We start from the raw sequence: 19,736 nt of genomic DNA, 5'->3' as shown, positions 1-19,736 counted from the left end.
TAAATTGCAACCATCACTCTTGAGCTTTCAGACCAATATTAAGCAAAATAAGGGTTTCTTGAGCACAAGCATGCAACAGCCTATCTAATCTGATAACCTATATAGCCACTAAATGACTACTAGGCAGACAGGATATACTGGGCAAAGGGATGATTCACACCTGGGGAAGGACTGAGAAGGATGGCTTGAGATTTCATCACATCACTCAGAACAGTGCACAACTTGAAACTTATGAATCGTTTATTTCTGGAATCTCCCATTTACTATTTAAGAACCTCAGAAAATAGCAAGTTACTAAACTGTGAAAAGCAAAACTAGATAAGAGGGACTACTACTGTAATCCATGGTCATTTTGTAAACATGAAAATATACACACAAAATAGAGAAAGAAATTCCTATGATCCCACTACTCAGATCACAACCTTTGGTAGTAGGCTGCTATAAACATATTATGAATTTTCTATTATATATATGTGCACAACTTTCTCAAACCCAAAAAACACGTGAAAATATAGGATTTGAGTCAGATTGTTCCAAACCAAGGTCTTGTAACTTATCACTGTTATAACTTTGGGCAATCTGCTTACTCTGTCTAAGAATTGGTTTTCTTATCTATAATAAACAGGTAACAATACCTACCTTGGTGGGTTGTTATAAAGATAAATGAGAAGGCAGAAAAAGTATAATTCTTAGAACTATAATCTCAGAGGCATATAAAGCACTCAACCTATTCATTCATCCAAAAAATATTTATTAAAACTCTCCATATACGCAGATGACACCACCCTTACGGCAGAAAGTGAAGAAGAACTAAAGGGCCTCTTGATGAAAGTGAAAGAGGAGAGTGAAAAAACTGGCTTAAAACTCAACATTCAAAAAACTAAGATCATGGTATCCGGTCTCATCACTTCATGGCAAATAGACGGGAAAAAAGTGGAAACAGTGGCTGACTTTATCTTTTTGGACTCCAAAATCACTGCAGATGGTGACTACAGCCATGAAATTAAAAGACACTTGCTCCTTGGAAGGAAAGCTATAACCAACCTACACAGCATATTAAAAAGGAGAGACATTACTTTGCCAACAAAGGTCCATCTAGTCAAAGATATGGTTTTTCCAGTAGTCATGTACAATGTGAGAGTTAGACTATAAAGAAAGCTGAGCACTGAAGAATTGATGCTTTTGAACTTTGGTGTTGGAGAAGACTCTTGAGAGTCCCTTGGACTGCAAGGAGATCAGTCCTGGGTATTCATTGGAAGGACTGATGCTGAAGCTGAAACTCCAACACTTTGGCCACCTGATACAAAGAGCTGACTCATTGGAAAAGACCCTGATGCTGGGAAAGATTGAAGACAGGAGGAGAAGGGGATGACAGAGGATGAGATAGTTGGATGGCATCACTGACTCAATGGAGGTGAGTTTGGGTAAACTCCAGGAGTTGGTGATGGACAGGGAGGCCTGGCGTGCTGCAGTCCATGGGGTCACAAAGAGCTGGACACAACTGAGCAACTGAACTGTACTGATATTAAGCACTTAGAACTAAGTTTAGTATTTAAGTATACTATTTTTTATAAATATTATAATTATATCCTGCAAATTCTCTTTCACTTAGCAACATATAGAGAACATCTTTTTATGAAAATAAATATATGCATGTAGATTCATATCATTCTTTTACTGGCTGTATAATATTCCAGTGGGATGAATCTATTCAGTCAATCACCTATTCAGGGACCTGCAGGGAATTCCCTGGGAGTCCAGTGGTTAGGACTTGGTTCTTTCTCTTCAGGGGCCGGGGTTTGATCCCTGGTCTGGGAACTAAGATCCTGCAAGCCACATGGTGTAGCCTGTAGAGGTGGCTTCCAATCTGTATTACAGAAAACATGCATATCTTTTTATTCATGCTTTGAATGTATTCATGTCCATATTTTTAAAATGGAATTATTGAGCCAAATTTGATGAACAAATAAAAATGTTTTAACACTTATGATTAGCTTGTACAAGGAAGGCTTTCAAGTAGAAGGGATATTAGAGCTGGGTGTTAAAGACTAGGTACAAGAGATTAGGGAAGAAAAGTGAGAGAAAGATGTAGTAGCAATGAGCTCATTATCTTTCAGTTAATCTGAGGTCATACTCTAAACCAGGCATCTTTGGGTACTAAACAAATAATAAGGAATAGAAGTTTTAAAGAGTGACTAATGTAAGGTAAAATATATAAAGGACAAGTTTTTTTTTTTTTTTTTTTTCCTTTCAACCCTCAAGAATATGCTGTTGCTGCTGCTGTAAGTTGCTTCAGTCGTGTCCGACTCTGTGCGATCCCATAGACAGCAGCCCACCAGGCTCCCCCGTCCCTGGGATTCTCCAGGCAAGAACACTAGAGTGGGTTGCCATTTCCTTCTCCAATGCATGAAAGTGAAAAGTGAAAGTGAAGTCGCTCAGACAGTTGGATCACCTTCTGGAATGCTAATGTGAACATTTTCACGATCCACAACACCAGGCAGAATTTTCAAGGAAGGAAAACCATTGTTACCTCTTAGCCCACTCTTCCAATGCCCACTTAATCCTCTTTCTGCTCCCAACAAAAGTATAGAACTACAGGGCTCCCTGATACAAAGTTGTTGGGTTTTTGTTTGCTCTTTTTTAAATTTAATGTATGCAAAATTAGGGCTTCTCTGGTGGCTCAGTGGTAAAGAACCTGCCTGCTAAGGCAGGAGACAAAGGTTTGATCCTTGGATTGAGAAGATCCCCTGGAGGAGGAAATGGCAAGCTACTCCAGTATTCTTGCCTGGGAAAACCCATGGACAAAAGGAGCCTGGCCAGCTACAGTCCATGGGGTCGAAAAAGAGTCGGACATGACTTAACGACTAAATGTAAAAATAAACTGGGCCACTTATTTGAAAATGCTTTTCTGTAGAAGTAAAAGATACCTACATAGATTTTTTTCTCTGTAAAAACAGGTTGAGGACTAAGGATTTGCATTCTAATGAGCACCCCAAGCTAATCTGGATTTAGGGAGTCCTCCAATTCCACCATGTTGAGCATCTCTGCTATAGTCCCTTGCCACTCAGAAGGCAGTTCCAGTATATACATATGCAAAAGCATTACTTGGGTGCTTGTTGTTGTTGTTGAGTCATTAAGTCATGTCTGGCTCTTTGCAATCCTATAGACTGCATCACACCAGACTTCTCTGTCCTTCACCATTTCCCGGAGTTTGCTCACTCATGTCCACTGAGTCAATGATGCAATCCAACCATCTCATCCTCTGTCAGCCCCTTCTCCTTTTGCCCTCAATCTTTCCCAAGATCAGGGTCTTTTCCAGTGAGTCAGCTCTTCACATCAGGTGGCCAAAGTATTGGAGCTTCAGTTTCAGCATCAGTCCTTGCAATGAGTATTCAGGGTTGATTTCCTTTAGGATTGACTGGTTTGATCTCCTTGCTGTCCAAGAGACTCTCAAGAGTCTTCCCCAGCACCACAGTTGGAAAGCATCAATACTTTGGCCTTCAACCTCCTTTATGATCCAACTCTCACATCCATACATGTCTACTGGAAAAACCACAGCTTGGACTGTATGGACCTTTGTTGGCATAGAAATGCAGAATCTCAAGCCTCACTTGAGACCTACCAGACAGAATCTGCACTTCATATATTTTCCCGGATGATTTACGTGCACATTCAATTTTAATAAATCCTATTCTCTAGGTTAAGTGTCAATAAATAAACTGAGTAGATCCAACAAAGAAAAACTTTCCCATGAAAAGTTAGAAGACCCATCCATTTGGTTTTGTGGAAGACCTAAAATTCATATACTACTGAATACTGAGAATATGCATCAAGAAACCTTGTGTCTCACATTTTTTCCAGTGACTAATCTGGTGAAAAAAATCCCAGAAGGATAAATCAGTGAAACCAGTGGCATGTAAGAATCCAACACTAACATTTCAGGAAAAGTGATGAGGAAAAATGAGATCTAAATGATTTATTCATAGTTATCACCCTCTATGTGTGTATCAATTCTTAACTCTTTTCTAGGTATGAATGGCTTTATGAGGGAGTTGCAGCAACAAAGATTTAAACAGCTCGAAGTATCATCAATGAGATGCAAAATGAAATAAAATTGATTTTGGTTTTATTTCTCTTGTCAGTTTCTACTGAAGAACTTTCCAAATTACAAAATTATGCAGCTGAAATCAGAAGCAAATAAAACAAATGTTGGAATTTTTATTTAGCATTGCTAATTGATATTTTAAGAGGTTCAAAATTGGTAGAAATGCATCTTGTTGAGTCACAAATGTCATTGTACGAATCTCTTATAGGGCTTCCCTGGTGGCTAAATAGATGGTAAAGAAACTGCCTGTAATGTGGGAGACTTGGGTTTGATCCCTGGGTCGGGAAGATCCCCTGGAGAAGAAAAAGGTTACCCACTCCAGTATTTTTACCTGGAAAACCCCAGAGACAGAGGAATCTGAAGGGCTACAATCCATGGGGTTGCATAGAGTTGGACACAACTGAGTGGCTAACACTATATAGGAATCTGGCTGGAGACAACCATCTTGTAACCAAATCTGAATATTTATTAGGATGTTGAAAGTTTCACTGAATAGTTAAATAATTATTTCAGATAGATATTTCAGATAGGTAGGATTTGGAACAAATCCAAAAAGAAAAATATATGTTGGATCAAGTAACAATTTTGTATCCCCAAATTTCTTGTTTTTCAAATATACTTAGAAAAAAGCTTCAAAGTTTGCTAAACCTTAAAGATGCAAAGAAGTTTGGCTGTCCTTATCCTATAAGTTTATTTTAAATAAGGAAATGTTTGGTTTTAACCAAAAAAGAGAGGCAGACAGACACAATTAACCATAGAGCCATAGACCACTTATTTACAAGTTTTTGATTAGTACTCAAAAGCATATGTCTCAAGGCATGTTTCACTATAAAACTACTCAGCTATAATTTCTCTTATGCAAATTCAACCACATTTTGTCTCTTCATACTTGTTCTTGTTGATGATAATGAGAAGGGCGATTTAAAAAAATATAAGAGGTCAAGAAAAATAGAAAAGCAGAATGGAAGTGGGAGAAATACAGATGAAATCAGTCAGTAAGAAGGTTTTATATCACTCAGATATATAAATTTAAAGCCAACAGTAAGAAAAAGAAAAAAAGCTAAAAAAAAGTGCTAGCTCTTTTCTCATTCAAGAAATGCTATTTTTCCTGAAACTAAGCTTTATTATCAGCTATAATACTTCATGGTCCATTTGACTAGTCTCTAGAAATTTCTTTGTTGTCACTTAATGGCTCACTGTATTATATTTCTCAAAGTTTTAGTATTTGTACATGTCCCTCACTATTTTACTTCCCTTGTTACATTTTTCTTCAATTTACTTTTTAAAAAGTTTAACTTCTTCCTAAGAAATAAATTTCATGAATTATATATTAATATAAACAAATTAAAAAATTTAAATATCCATATGCACCTAAAAGCATTTCATGAACCAAGAGCATCAGCAAATCCTGATGTAATAGGTACTCAATAAATATTTGGTAAGTTAAGGAACAATCTTATTATTAGTAGTTTGTTTATGAACTTGAATACATAAACAAATACAGATTCAAATAGAAACTCATTGCCCATTCATCAAGGTTTTGCTCCAAATCATCAAGTCAATCATAATTTTCATCTTTTGGCATTTGTTTAATTTTATACAACCATTCACAGAGCTTACCTAATTACTGGTATTAATCAAATACTATTTTCTAACTTTTCAGTGTTCCTTTCTATTGATCATTCACCTTGAAAAGAATGAGATCTAAAGGGAAAAAAAGAAAAAGAAAGTGATCCTAAACCAAATTCTGAGTAAAATTGGTTGATTCATCCTTAAGTGAACACCTACAATGCGTGAGGCATTGTTCTAGTTTCTGAAAATGGAAAGATAAATAAGACTTAATCCTGAATTCAGATTGCTTAACATTTCATGAGAAAACAAGTCAGTTAAACAGATAAATGTCATTCAGTGCAATAAATGTTACAAGAGAGATATGCAGAGGAGTGAGTGACCAACAGTGCCTGAGGACAGCCAAGGTGAGGTTTCAGTGGAGTCAGGTATTAGATAAGCTCCAGTATCTGGCACCATACAAGACACTCACGAATCATTCAGAAAACTCATGAACAGTGAAGGAACAGAGTCAAATGTTGACCACTTGGATAAACAGGGGGAAAAAACAAATCAGTCCAGATCTAAGCTGTCCAGTATGCCAGGCAAATCAGTTTCACCTTTAGAATAAAGTGATATAAAATATGTGGAGACTTTGAAATATTTTCATTTAATTTTAAACAATGAATCCTAATACACGTAATCCCAATTACATTTAAGTAAGATTTTTCATTTTCCAATTTGATTTCAAAGGATGAGTTATTTAACTCTTATACAAGTGAGATTACTGGGAAAGTATAAAATGGAGTAGAAGAAGACCTGTGATCCAATGTCAGCTCTACAGGTTAACTAGTTCCTGTCTTAGTCAAACTACAGCTTCTCTGGGCCTGAATGCTTTTCAGCTTTGAAAGCATCTAACATTGAGTTGTAGTTGTAAAATACATTCAGTCTAACTACTGCTAACCATTGTCACTGCTATCATCTGTCCCAGCCTCCCTCATGTTTTGCATGGATTATTGAAATAATCTCTTACCTTGACTCCTTGCTATCTTTCTTGCCCCCATTTACCCTACTGTCAACTCAGCAGCCAGACTACTTCTGCTAAGTACTATTAAGTAAAACCATTCCTCTGCCGAAAACCTTCCAGTGGCATTCCATATCATTCAGAGCAAAATCCAAATTCCTTGCCTAGCCACCATCTGCCCACCTGTCTCCCTAATCTCATTTTCCATCACTTTCATCCACCTTCATTTCATTCCAACCACAGGAACTCCTTGCTGCTTCCTTAAAAAATCACCTTCCACCTCAGGGACTTGGAATTTACACTTTCTATTCTTTCTCAAAGAATACCCTTCCCCCTTGACACATCTTCCCTGGAATGTCACTTCCTCAGTGGGACCTTCCCTCATTACCTTATTTACAATTTTAGTCTCTTATCAACATTATGTTTTACCTTCCAGATGGCTCAGCAGGTAAAGAATCTGCCTGCAATGCAGTAGACACAGGAGATGAGTGTTTGATGCCTGAGTCAGGATGATCCCCTAGAGGAGGAAATGACAACCCACACCAGTATTTTTGCCTGGAAAATCCCATGGATAGAGGAGCCTGACAGGCTATAATCTAAAGGGTCACAGAGAATCAGACACCACAGAGCACATACACACAAACATTATATAACCCCTTTCCCTGGTCTGTTTTTCCCACAGCTCTTAAAACTATTTATGGAACTATACACTGTCTTCTTATATTGCATCTTTTTTTCCCTAATCTTCCCATTTAGAATGTTAGTGCCAGAAGGGTAGGGATTTTTGTCTCTTTTATTCAAGAATGTATCCTCAGTGACTTGAAGAGTATCTGGCACATGATTTAAAAGCCTCAAAAAATATTTCATGAATGACTAATTAATGAAAAGTAAAGACTTTGAATTAGACTTTCTTCTTGTTCTATTCTTCCACAGTAAAATAATAGAATGTGTGTTCGTTATATTGTCTAAGGAGCACATTAACTCATCATCATTATATCTAGATAGATATTATGTAATATCTTCATGTTCTTATTTAACAACATATATTAAATACCTACTGATCCTTTCTGGGACTGTCACTGTTATTTAGAATATATATGAAAAGACTGATGGCATCCCCTGTTTTAAAAAATGCAAATGTCATTGGAATTATAATCATTTGAAGAGTAAGTACTCATTAAAGTAATGCTGGTAATAAATAACCTAAGAAAAAGTTTTGAATATGTCATCCACTTTTGCTTTTTCTTTTGGCCATGCTGTGTAGTGTGCAGGGTCTTAGTTGTTTGACCAGGAATCAAATTTGTGCTCCCTGCATTGGGAGTGCAGAGTCTTAACTGTTGGACAGCCTGGGAAGTCACAGATCTCATCCACTTTGAATGTAAAAGTTAATTTTTTAAAATTAAGTTTACCAATAATATGATGCCAATAAAGCCACAGAAATGTGACAGAGCTACAGAGCTAGAAACTAACTTGAGATCATTTGCTTCATACCCTTTCCATCAAGCATATGAATATCTACACCATTTGTGTGTGTGCTAAGTTGCTTCTGCTTTACTTCTGCTTTATTGACTATGCCAAAGCCTTTGACTGTGTGGATCACAACAAACTGTGGAAAATTCTGAAAGAGATGGGAATACCAGACCATCTGACCTGCCTCCTGAGAAACCTGTATGCAGTTCAAGAAGCAACAATTAGAACTGAACATGAGACAACAGGCTGGTTCCAAATTGGGAAAGGAGTGTGTTAAGGCTGTATATTGTCACCCTGCTTATTTAACTTATATACAGAGTACATCATGAGAAACCCTGGGCTGGATGAAGCGTAAGCTGGAATCAAGATTGCTGGGAGAAATATCAATAACCTCAGATATGCAGATAACACCACCCTCATGGCAGAAATCGAAGAACTAAATAGCCTCTTGATGAAAGTGAAAGAGGAGAGTGAAAAAGTTGGCTTAAAACTCAACATTCAGAAACCTAAGATCATGGCATCTGGTCCCATCACTTTGTGGAAAATAGATGGGGAAACAATGGAAACAGTGACAGACTTTATTTTCTTGGGCTCCAGACTCACTGGAGATGTTGACTGCAGCCATGAAATTAAAAGACACTTGTTCCTTCTAAGAAAAGCTATGACCAGCCTAGACAGCTTATTAAAAAGGAGAGACATTACTTTGCCAACAAAGGTCCGTCTAGTCAAAGCTATGGTTTTTCCAGTAGTCATGTATGATGTGAGAGTTGGACTATAAAGAAAGCTGAGCACCAAAGTATTGATGCTTTTGAACTGTGGTGTTGGAGAAGACTCTTGAGAGTCCCTTGGACTGCAAGGAGATCCAACCAGTCCATCCTAAAGGAGATCAGTCCTGAATATTCATTGGAAGGACTGATGTTGAAGCTGAAACTCCAATACTTTGGCCACCTAATGCGAAGAGCTGACTCACTGGAAAAGACCCTGATGCTGGGAAAGATTGAAGATGGGAGGAGAAGGGGACGACAGAGGATGAGATGGTTGGATGGCATCACTGACTCAATGGACATGAGTTTGAGTAAACTCCGGGAGTTGGTGATGGACAGGGAGGCCTGGCATGCTGCAGTCTATGGGGTCACAAAGAGTCAGACACGACTGAGGGACTGAACTGAACTGAACTAAGTTGCTTCAGTCGTGTCTTACTCCTTGCGACCCTATGGACTGTAGCCCACAAGGCTGCTCTGTCCATGGGTATTCCCAAGCAAGAATACTGGAGTAGGTTGCCATTTCTTACTCCAGAGAATCTTCCTGACCTAGGGATCAAATAAATCCATGTCTCCTGAATCCGCAGGCGAGTTCTTTACCACTAGCGCCACCTGGGAAGCCCATTTAGACTATTTAGGATCCAAGTATTCCTTAGGATGGGGCTTCCCAGGTGGTACAGTAATAAAGAATCTGCCTGCCAATGCAGGAGAAGCAGGAAACACAGGTTTGATCCCTAGATTGGGAAGATCCTCTGGAGTAAGACATGGCAACCTACTAAGGTATTCTTGCCTGGAAAATTCCATGGACAGAGGAGCTTCGTGGGCTACAGTCCATGGGGTTGCAAACAGTCGGACATGTCTGAGCACACACGCATTTCTTAGGATAGAAACACACATATATATCTATAAGAAGCATTATAAATACTTTCATATAATAGATCTATTCCATACGTTTTAAGGTGAATGTTTGACCTCACATGTTGACTGTCTGTACTTGTGCTTTAGCATCAATTATTACAGAACTGTTGAACTTAACTCAATTTATACACAATTTGAAGAATTAAAAACACAGGTAAGTAGTACGTTGTATGTTATTTATGTTTTAGTCTGCTTTAAAATGTCAGTTTTGAAAGCAATTTCACTTAAAATGTTAAAATGAAAGTAGATTAATGACAATGTTCTCTATATTTTTTATTACCATTTTAAAATTTGTGACAGCAAGACTGACATCAGGGGCTTCTCAGGAGGTAAAGAACCTGCCTGCCAAGGTAGGAAGCACTCACAAGAGACGAGTGCTTAATCCCTGGGTCGGGAAGATTCCCTGAAAGAGGAAATGGCAACCTGCTCTAGTATGCTTGCCTGGAAAATTCCATGGACAGAGCAGCCCCTGGTTCATGGGGCCATAAAGAGTTGAACACAATTGAAGGAATAAGCACACACAAGAATGACATCAAGACCCTATCCTTCAATTATAAGGAAAATCAATATTTGTCTCCAAGTAATTTGTGCATTTGCACCAAAACTTTTAAATTTAACACTGCAAATTATTTAAGTTGAAGTGACTGAATTTTTGAGGCAAACTAAATCCAACTGAATACTTCCTGCTGATTCACTAATTGTGTTAAATAGTTAAATCACTTAATCTACATTCTCCACACTCCCATGGAAGAAAATTCAGGAATTTAGAATGAAAAAACCTTCTGCCTCTTTAAAATGGTAGCTTTAATTTTTTAACCTTCAGTTTCTACACTACTAAAACAAGGAAATATTAGCTATCACGGAATTGTTGCAAAGCAAAATCACTGTGAAAGTGCTTCATGTCATAATTATACTATAAATATAAAAGGTCATGAAGATTAGTAGTTTTGACATTATCTCTACCAAAATAGCCACAAAAAGTATAAGCAAAGATTATGAAATTTTGACGAAATAAAAGAACTGCTTTTTTTTGCTAACACAGCAAAAATATGGAGTTTTTGTAGTTTCGTCTCTACTACTATGTAGTAGAGTAGTATGTAGTTTCTTCTCTTAGTTTTATATTTAATGGTCCCTATAACTATGTTGCTCATCTTTATACTGATTATAAGGATATTTTATAATTGTTTTTGTTGTTTGGTTGCTCAGCAGTGTCCAACTCTTTGTGACCCCACAAACTGCAGCATGCCAGACTTCCCTGTCCTTCACCATCTTCTGGAGCTTGCTCAAACTCATGTCCATTGAGTCAGTGATGCCATTCAACCATCTCTTCCTCTGTCATCTCCTTCTCCTCCTGTGTTCAATCTTTCCCAGCATCAGGGTCTTTTCTAATGAGTTAGCTCTTTGCATCAGGTGGCCAAAGTATTGGAGCCTCAGCTTCAGCATCAGTCCTTCCAATGAATATTCAGGGTTGATTTCCTTCAGGATTGGCTGGTTTGATCTCCCTGCTATCCAAGGGACTCTCTAGAGTCTTCTCCAGTACCATAGTTTGAAAGCATCAATTCTTTGGAGCTCAGCCTTCTTTATGGTCCAACTCTCACATCTATACATAACTACTGGAAAAACCATAGCTTTGACTAGACAGACATTTGTTGGCAAAATAATGTCTCTGCTTTTTAATATGCTGTCTGGTTTGGTCATAGCTTTCTTAGAAGGAACAAGCGTCTTTTAATTTCATGGCTGCAGTCACCATCTGCAGTGAGTCTGGAGCCCAAGAAAACAAAGTCTCCCACTGTTTCCATTGTTTCCCCATCTATTTGCCAGGAAGTGATGGGACCAATACTATAATCTTCATTTTTTGAATGTTGAGTATTAAGCCAACTTTTTCACTCTCATCTTTCACTTTCATCAAGAGGCTCATTAGTTCCTCTTCACTTTCTGCCATAAGGGTGGTGTCATCTGAATATCTGAGGTTATAGATATTCCTCCCCACAATCTTGATTCCAGCCTGTGCTTCATCCAGCCTGGTATTTTGCATGATGTACACTGCATATAAGTTAAATAAGCAAGATGACAATATAGAGCCTTGATGTACTCCTTTCCCAATTTTAAACAACTTCATTGTTCCAGGTCTGGTTCTAACTGTTGCTTCGTGACCTGCATACAGGTTTCGCAGGAGGCAGGTAAGGTGGTCTGGTATTCTCATCTCTTTAAGAATTTTGTACAGTTTGTTGTGATCTTGACTTTCATTTCTTAGTATTAATAACTAACATTTATTAATCTAAGTCTATTATTTGCTAGATATTGTGGGAGAATTTTTGGAGAAGGCAATGGCAACCCACTCCAGTACTCTTGCCTGGAAAATCCCATGGATGGAGGAGCCTGGTAGGCTGCAGTCCATGGGGTCGCTAAGAGTTGGACACAACTGAGCGACTTCACTTTCACTTTTCACTTTCATGCACTGGAGGAGGAAATGGCAACCCACTCCAGTGTTCTTGCCTGGAGAATCCCAGGGACAGAGGGGCCTGGTGGGCTGCCGTCTATGGGGTCGCACAGAGTCGGACATGACTGAAGCGACTTACAGCAGCAACAGCAGTGGGAGAATTTTATGTGTGTTGGCCCATTTACTTCTCACAAAAACCCTAAGAGGTAAGTACAACTGTGTGTGCATTTTACAAAGAAAAAAAAAAAAAAAATGAGACAGAGAGGTTAATGCTTTGCCCAAGCTCAGAGAGCTAGAGATGCAAATGGGATTCAAATCTTGATAACCTGACCTGATTGTGAACTTTTAACTAATATATTATGTGACAAGTGTTCCAAACAACTGTCTAAAGGCTGATGGATAAAGCTTACCTCTTTGTTACTCAATACTGCTGGGAGAAGCTTTGGGTGTTCTGTTTTACCAGTGCTCTCAACTGACTTGGGCAAGCAGTTTCACTCAGGGGGGCAAACTGAGCCAAAGGAACTACCTAGTATCTGAGCAGACTTAGTTTTTCTGGTCAGGTATGCTGCTGCTGCTGCAGCTGCTAGGTCATGTCAGTCGTGTCCGACTCTGTACGACACCATAGACGGCAGCCCACCAGGCTCCCCCGTCCCTGGGATTCTCCAGGCAAGAACACTGGAGTGGGTTGTCATTTCCTTCTCCAATGCATGAAAGTGAAAAGTGAAAGTGAAGTCACTCAGTCGTGTCCGACTCTTAGTGACCCCATGAACTGCAGCCTACTAGGCTCCTCCGTCCATGGGATTTTCCAGGCAAGAGTACTGGAGTGGGTCGCCAGTGCCTTCTCCACTGACTAGGTATAATATTCCTCAAAACCATGAAGGATTCTGTAGGAAGAATTCCTATCAGTGATCCAAACATTTGAATGTTAGTTTAAGAGTAGGTACTAGTTCTATAACAGGGGATCATTAACTCAGAATATTATATTTTATAATATATACATTATATCAGAGTATTCCAGTTATATCTGGAATTCTTTACCCTTCTGAGGGACTTCAGGTTTAATGACCCTTAAGATCATAGTGGAAGCTACTTGGTGCTAAAGGAAAAACTGCTAGTAATATCCATTGATGCAATTATTTAATATATAGAACTTAACTGAAATTTATACAAATGAAATAGAAAGTAAATCTCTTGTGGGTCTGTTATAGACCAGTTGTCAAGCGTGTAAGTTCTAGGATCTTCCCTGGTGGCTCAGTGGTAAAGAATTCTGCTGCCAATGCTGGAGACACTGTTTGATCCCTGATCTGGGAGGATCCCACATACAACTAAGCCCATGTGCCACACTACTGAGTCTGTGCCCTAGAGTTCAGGAGCCACAACTACTGTGCCCACATGTCACAACTTCTGAAGACCATGCATCCTAGCTCCTGTGCTGCACAGTAAGAGAAGCCACCTCAGTGAGAAGCCTATATACCACAACTAGAGAAAGTCTGTGCACAGCAACGAAGATCTAGCATAGCCAAAAATAAATTAATTAAATTAAAAAAAAAGATATTCTGGAAGGGAATCTCTTAGTTATTTATTTTTTTAAAGAGTGTAAGTTCTAGAGTCATATTTCCAATTCTCCACTTATTTTTTAAAGGATTTTAAGCAGTTACTTAAACCTTAATTTCTTCCATCTGTTAACTAAAAGTGTTCTAGTTTATGTAATTACTTTGCTGTTAGTTCAAGCTGAACAAAGACTAATTTCCGAAAAATACTGCATGCAGTTGTAGTTATTTTCACCTACCCTGTTATTTTTCTTCCACTGCATAAGGTTAGTGTTAAAAGTGTAAAAAAAAAAAAAATCACATTAAAATGGAAATAATTTGTCTGTTAGACATTCAGTTAATTGACCAAATCGAATACTCCTCTCACCAGTACAATACCCTTTTGGGGTAAACATTGTGTATACATAACAGAGGAAAGGGGAAGAGTGAAGAGGTCTCCAAGTAACTAATAGCAGTATTAACATTTTAAGCATAAACTCAAGATAAGATGGTTCATGAATGTTAAGGAACAAAACAAAGTCAAATGGTATATGACTTTGCAATACAGCCTCTTACAGTAAATGAAGGTAAATGCCCCTTAATGTAATTTTGCATATGTTGTATATTTTAAATGTAACCTAGAAGTGACAGTCTGAGCCCTTCTTATCCTTAGATGAGTTGCATAAAGCTAAAGTGTTCCTCCCTATTGCAAACTGAGTATCCCCAATCAGAGACACACTTTTTTTTCTTTTATATTAACAGCCTTGATAAAGTGACAGCTGGTTCTAGCGCTTCAGCTGCTTGCTTAGGAGATCATTTCTGCTGCATATAACATATTTTCCTTATGATTTAAATCCATTATATAGCCAGATATCTTTGTTCAAAACTAGAGAGAAGGTTACTTTCCACATGCAATTTTCAGTATCAGTCAGAATATCTGAACACTGATTTTACATACAACATTGCTTTAGGGCTACTGAAACGCAATCTGCAGCAGTAGCCACAGGACTGGAAAAGGTCAGTTGTCATGCAAACAGAACAACGGTATAAAACTTTCTCTGACCAAAAGTATAATGTTAGAGGAAATATTTTTTATTTTTAGTAAAAAATAAAATATTTTTGGTAAATATTTAAGAGGTAAATTTTGACGGGGACCAGAAGGAGCTCAGAAAAGGAGCTCCTTCAATACAAGGAGCTCAGAAAAGTAAAATACAATTGAGATTTGTTTATATACAAATAAGCTGAAAAATCAATCTAAAAATGAGAAACATTCTAGTAAACAGGGTCCATCAATAGAGGACTGATTACACTATGTTCTCTCTCCCTGTCTCTCTCTCTCCCAACCTCCACCACTCCCATGACTGTACTAGAATGGAGGAAAAATTTTACTTCCTACTTTGTATCTTTTTGTGTTTTTTGCATTTTTATTACATATATGCTTTGCTTTTTACTTTTTATGATTTTTTGAGCTAGGGAGAGCTCAGTAGTCTGGAGATGAGCTGCTCATACTTTCTGTTCACGATACGTTATTCTTATCGGACCACACCTCTTCATTGTTTTGTTCATGTACTTATTGACTTTTATCCCCATATCCTATTTAATTCCCTTTGCCTCCCCATAAACCATCACCATATTGTGCTTAATATACATCTTTTGTTTATATGTGACCTTACAAAGGATGTATTGTTTTGCTTACATTATTTTAAACTCATATAACATTGTCATCTTTGTAGCTTATATTTGTAGCCTGCCAGGCTCCTCTGTCCATGGAATTCTCCAGGCAAGAATACTGGAGTGAGTTGCAATTCCCTTCTCCAGGGGATCTTCCTAACCCAGGGATTGAACCTGGGTTGAAATCAAACCCAGGTTGGAATCAAAGGTGGGTCTCCCGCATTGCGGGCAGATTCTCTACCGACTGAGCCATCAGGGAAGCCCCTACATTCTTTACTATGTACTATGTTTTTGAGAGCATCCATGTTACTCTGTAATACATCTGACCCAATGCCTTCTACATGCTGCATACAAGCTATGGTATGTCCCATCACCATCCAAGTGAGAGGCTCTGGGCGACTACATAGGACACACTTCTATGAAGCTGGCCCTGAATCTAGCAAGGTTTAGAAAATGTGGTCACACCTGGGATCCACTGAGGTTGGTGAACAAAAGAGTAATGTAATGAAATTAGTGTTTTTAAAAATATAGACCTTTCTTGGGAGTAATTCTGCAATACGTATGGAAATTTTAAATGCACTTACCCTTTGGCTTAGCAGTTGCACCTCTAGGAATTTATCCTGCAACATGTCCTACACATGAGCAAAATGGCATTTGTTCAAGGATATTCACTGCAGTTTATTTCCACTAACAAAAGATCAGAGATAGTCTGTCCTCTGTTAATGACCTGGCTAAGGTAATGATGGCTCCTTCGTGTAGTGGACATTCTCATCATCTTGATGCATCTTAGCATTACAGCTTCAGTCTTCATTTCCCTGCCTTGACTTAATCCTTAGGAAACTTGGCCTTGGGGCACTATTTGTGATTGGGAGATGGAATAAATAAAATTTTAATTTCTAACCAGTAAAAGGCAGTTAAAAATGATAGAACCGTTAAAAAGAAAGAAGTATCTTCCCATGTACTTGGAAAGAAATTTTCCCGAGATCAATTTTTCTGAAAAAAAGAAAGAGAGAGAAAAGACAATGAGCACAATAGTGTGTATGGTAAGTACCATTTGTGCATAAACACATAAAATGCTATATGTGTATCTACATAGAATATCTGTGGAGGGAAACACAAGAAACGAATGACTGCAAGTTGCCTGTAGGAATGAGATCTGGAAACTGATTGCAGTGGGGTGAAGACTTACGTTTTTTTAAGACTTACTTTTTAATGCATATTCTTATACCTTTTGAATTTTCTTACCACATTCATGGGTTACTTCTAAAATATATATATATTTTAAGAAACCACTTGACTTGAGAGGAGGAAGAGAACCCTTGAGAAAGGAAGAGAAAGCCATTTTTGCCATTAGATAGTAGGTGGCCAAGTGGCCCAGGTCAAGAATATATGAATAAATGCTGCTCCCAGAGATGGCTGTCAAAAGAAAAGGATAAATAATTCCCACCCATAAACCTGAGGACTTTGTATGGATTTGAAATTAATTCAATTATTGAACCAGCAATAAAGGAACAATTTTATTTTCAAATATTAAGGAAATAAGAAACAGAGGGAGGAGGGGAAGGAGGGAGGGAGTAGGAGAAGGAGGGAGAAAATTCAACTGGTAACAGCATGAAGGATGGCCAAGGAAACCAGGGGTTTCCCAGGTAACCCAAGAAGTGTGCTGATAAGGGTCTGCATGAGGTAGGAGAGAGGGATGGGAGCAAGAATGAGTGCCATTTTAAAAGGGGGGAATCAGATGCGGTGACTGATTGGACATGCTGGAGGACTAGGCATGAGCATATCCCGAGCAGAAGGAGTTGGCAGTGACAGCTTTTTAGGAAAAATTGCTGCATTCTCAACATCTGCATGCATCTGAGAATTACACCTGGATTCTTCATTTCCATGCCTTGATTTTAATCCTTAGGAAAGTAGGCCTTGGGGTACTACTTGTGATTCTAAAATGGAGTAAGTAATGATTTAATTTCCAGCCAGTAAAGGGCAATCTAAATGACTGGCTCCACCATTTCCCCAGGGCTAGTTTGTAACCTGGGACAGAAATAAGCTGTGTGTATTAAATCAATACAATCACTCACAAGTTAAAAAAAAAAAGTCATTGCTTTGGTGGCTATGCATCCTATGAACTATTTCTGTTTCTTAATGGTTTGCTTTCTTCAGCTTTAAGCTTGGCCAGATTTCCACAGTGAGCCAGCATCAACCAGGGACTAGGTGCCTTGAGCAAGTGTCCCAAGGTGCCATGATGCAAATTACAAGCTCCTGCCTGCCCCATGGGGCTGTCACAAAGATCAGGTTTCCTAAGAGACATGATTGTGTAACCTTTCACGGCACTCCCTGCTTTCTTCCTCTCGGCCACCCTCACTGGGGCTTGCTCATCAGAGCTTGGGAGCATGGTAGACTAGGCAAAGTGTCAGGGTGTGCCATCTGGTGATTTTTCCATGCTTAACCATACCAAAGGGGAAATCACGGCCTGCCACAGCATCTCTGATGTGAAACAGGGTCAATATAGCGTGTATCTCTGAAACAAAGTAACTGTATTTGTCATGATGTGTCACTCACAACTGGCAAAGGAGGATTCTGCCTGCCTGATAAGCCGTGTCTCCACAGATTCCAGACACTCCACTTCCTTGTCTCTCTTTGACCCCTCAATTCCTGCTGCTCCCTAACATAGACCTTCCCAAGGCTCTGCTCTCAACTCTGTGGGATTGCCTCCGTATCTACATTCTTACCTTCCACTCCTAAGCAGCTGAAGCCCAACTCACCTTGGAGCCTTGATTTCTTCAGATCTAGATGACAGCTGCCTAGTAAGGTTCTCCCCTGAGAACCTTAGTTCCCATCCTTTCTCCTTCTGACTTCCCTACACTACACCACTCCTCCCAGTCACTTAAATTACTTGTTCTTCCATAGATTACTAAGATTGTAGTCTAGATTTCTTTATTCCTTAATCTCTCAGATTCATTTTCCTTCTTCTTCCTGCCTTGCCTCATGCTAGAGACCTCATCCTAATTCAAGACCTCATTGCTTTACTGCTCCCATTGTATTCACTTCCTGGGTGAATTCCCCTACTTACAGTTTCTCTTACTTCCACTTCTCTGACACATTGTTGCCAGATCATCTCTTCAGATGCTCTTGATCTTTTATCTACTCAAAAAAATCTTTGGTGGCTTCCCTTGCTACTGAATTAATACTAGTCCAACAAACTAAGGATGGGTCCTTCAAATTTTTCATATGGCTGTTATTGGTGATTCAACCACTGATGATGAATTTCTCTAAATTTTCCTTAAACTTTCATATTTTCATCTTATAGCACATTCTAGAGTAAAAAGTCCTCTAAATGTACTGTTTGGGGGTAAAATAGCTTCTCAATGTGTGTTTTTCATTTGCAAGCAAAATAACTACTACTTAAACTGATTTAAAAAATAAAAGGCAACTTATTGCATAAGGACAACTTACTGACTCATATAAGTGCAAAATCCAGAATTTGTTCTAGTTAGGCATGACTGTCATACCAGAGTCGGCCTCTCTTTCTCTTTTGTACAATCAAGATAGCTATAACCAACAATACCAGCTATACATTCAACTTGCTTAACCCCCGCCCCCACCACCCCAAATAAAAGTCTCAGCTTATAACTCTGGAAAGAAAGTTCTGGTAGGGATTTGATTTCCCTTGCTATGGTTACATATTGTCTTTAATTCAGCACAATGGTGAGGGAAAACATTTGGGTAGACTTATCACTGTGAGAAAAGGAGATGAAGGGCCAAGTTGTCTTACTCAAATCTCAAGGTATTGGTTCTCTACAGTATAGAAGACTTGTACCAGAAAGGGTACAAACTGTTGGGAGACACACACACACACACACGTCCTACATGCCCTTGGCTGCATGTAACAAAATACCTAATTCAAAGGGGCTTAAACAATAAAGGGCCTCATTTATTTTACCTAACCAAAAATCTGGGTGGAGAAAATTTCAGGATGGCACGGTGTCTCTTTTTCTTTCTGCTGGGTCATCCTCTGTCTCCCAGCAAGTCACTAGATGACTGGGGCAGCTCTAAGCATTATATCTCACAAGACGGTGTTACAAGCAGGAAAGAAAGGGCCAAAGAGACACCAGCTTTCCCAGAAGCCCCTGGCTGACCATTCTTTCTGTCACTGGCAGGAACTGTCACAAACCCATCCCAGCTCAATCCTTGGAAAGGGGAATGGAATAACTGGCTTAATGCACACAATTTGTCCCTGGAGCTAGGTAGACTTTCAGGAAGAAAAAAAGTAAAC

Source organism: Bos grunniens, chromosome 2, assembly GCF_055505025.1.
Source record: "Bos grunniens cultivar Pamir isolate PY7600 chromosome 2, Bosgru_T2T1.0, whole genome shotgun sequence".
Lineage (NCBI taxonomy): Eukaryota > Metazoa > Chordata > Mammalia > Artiodactyla > Bovidae > Bos > Bos grunniens.
This window is presented reverse-complemented; position numbering follows the sequence as displayed.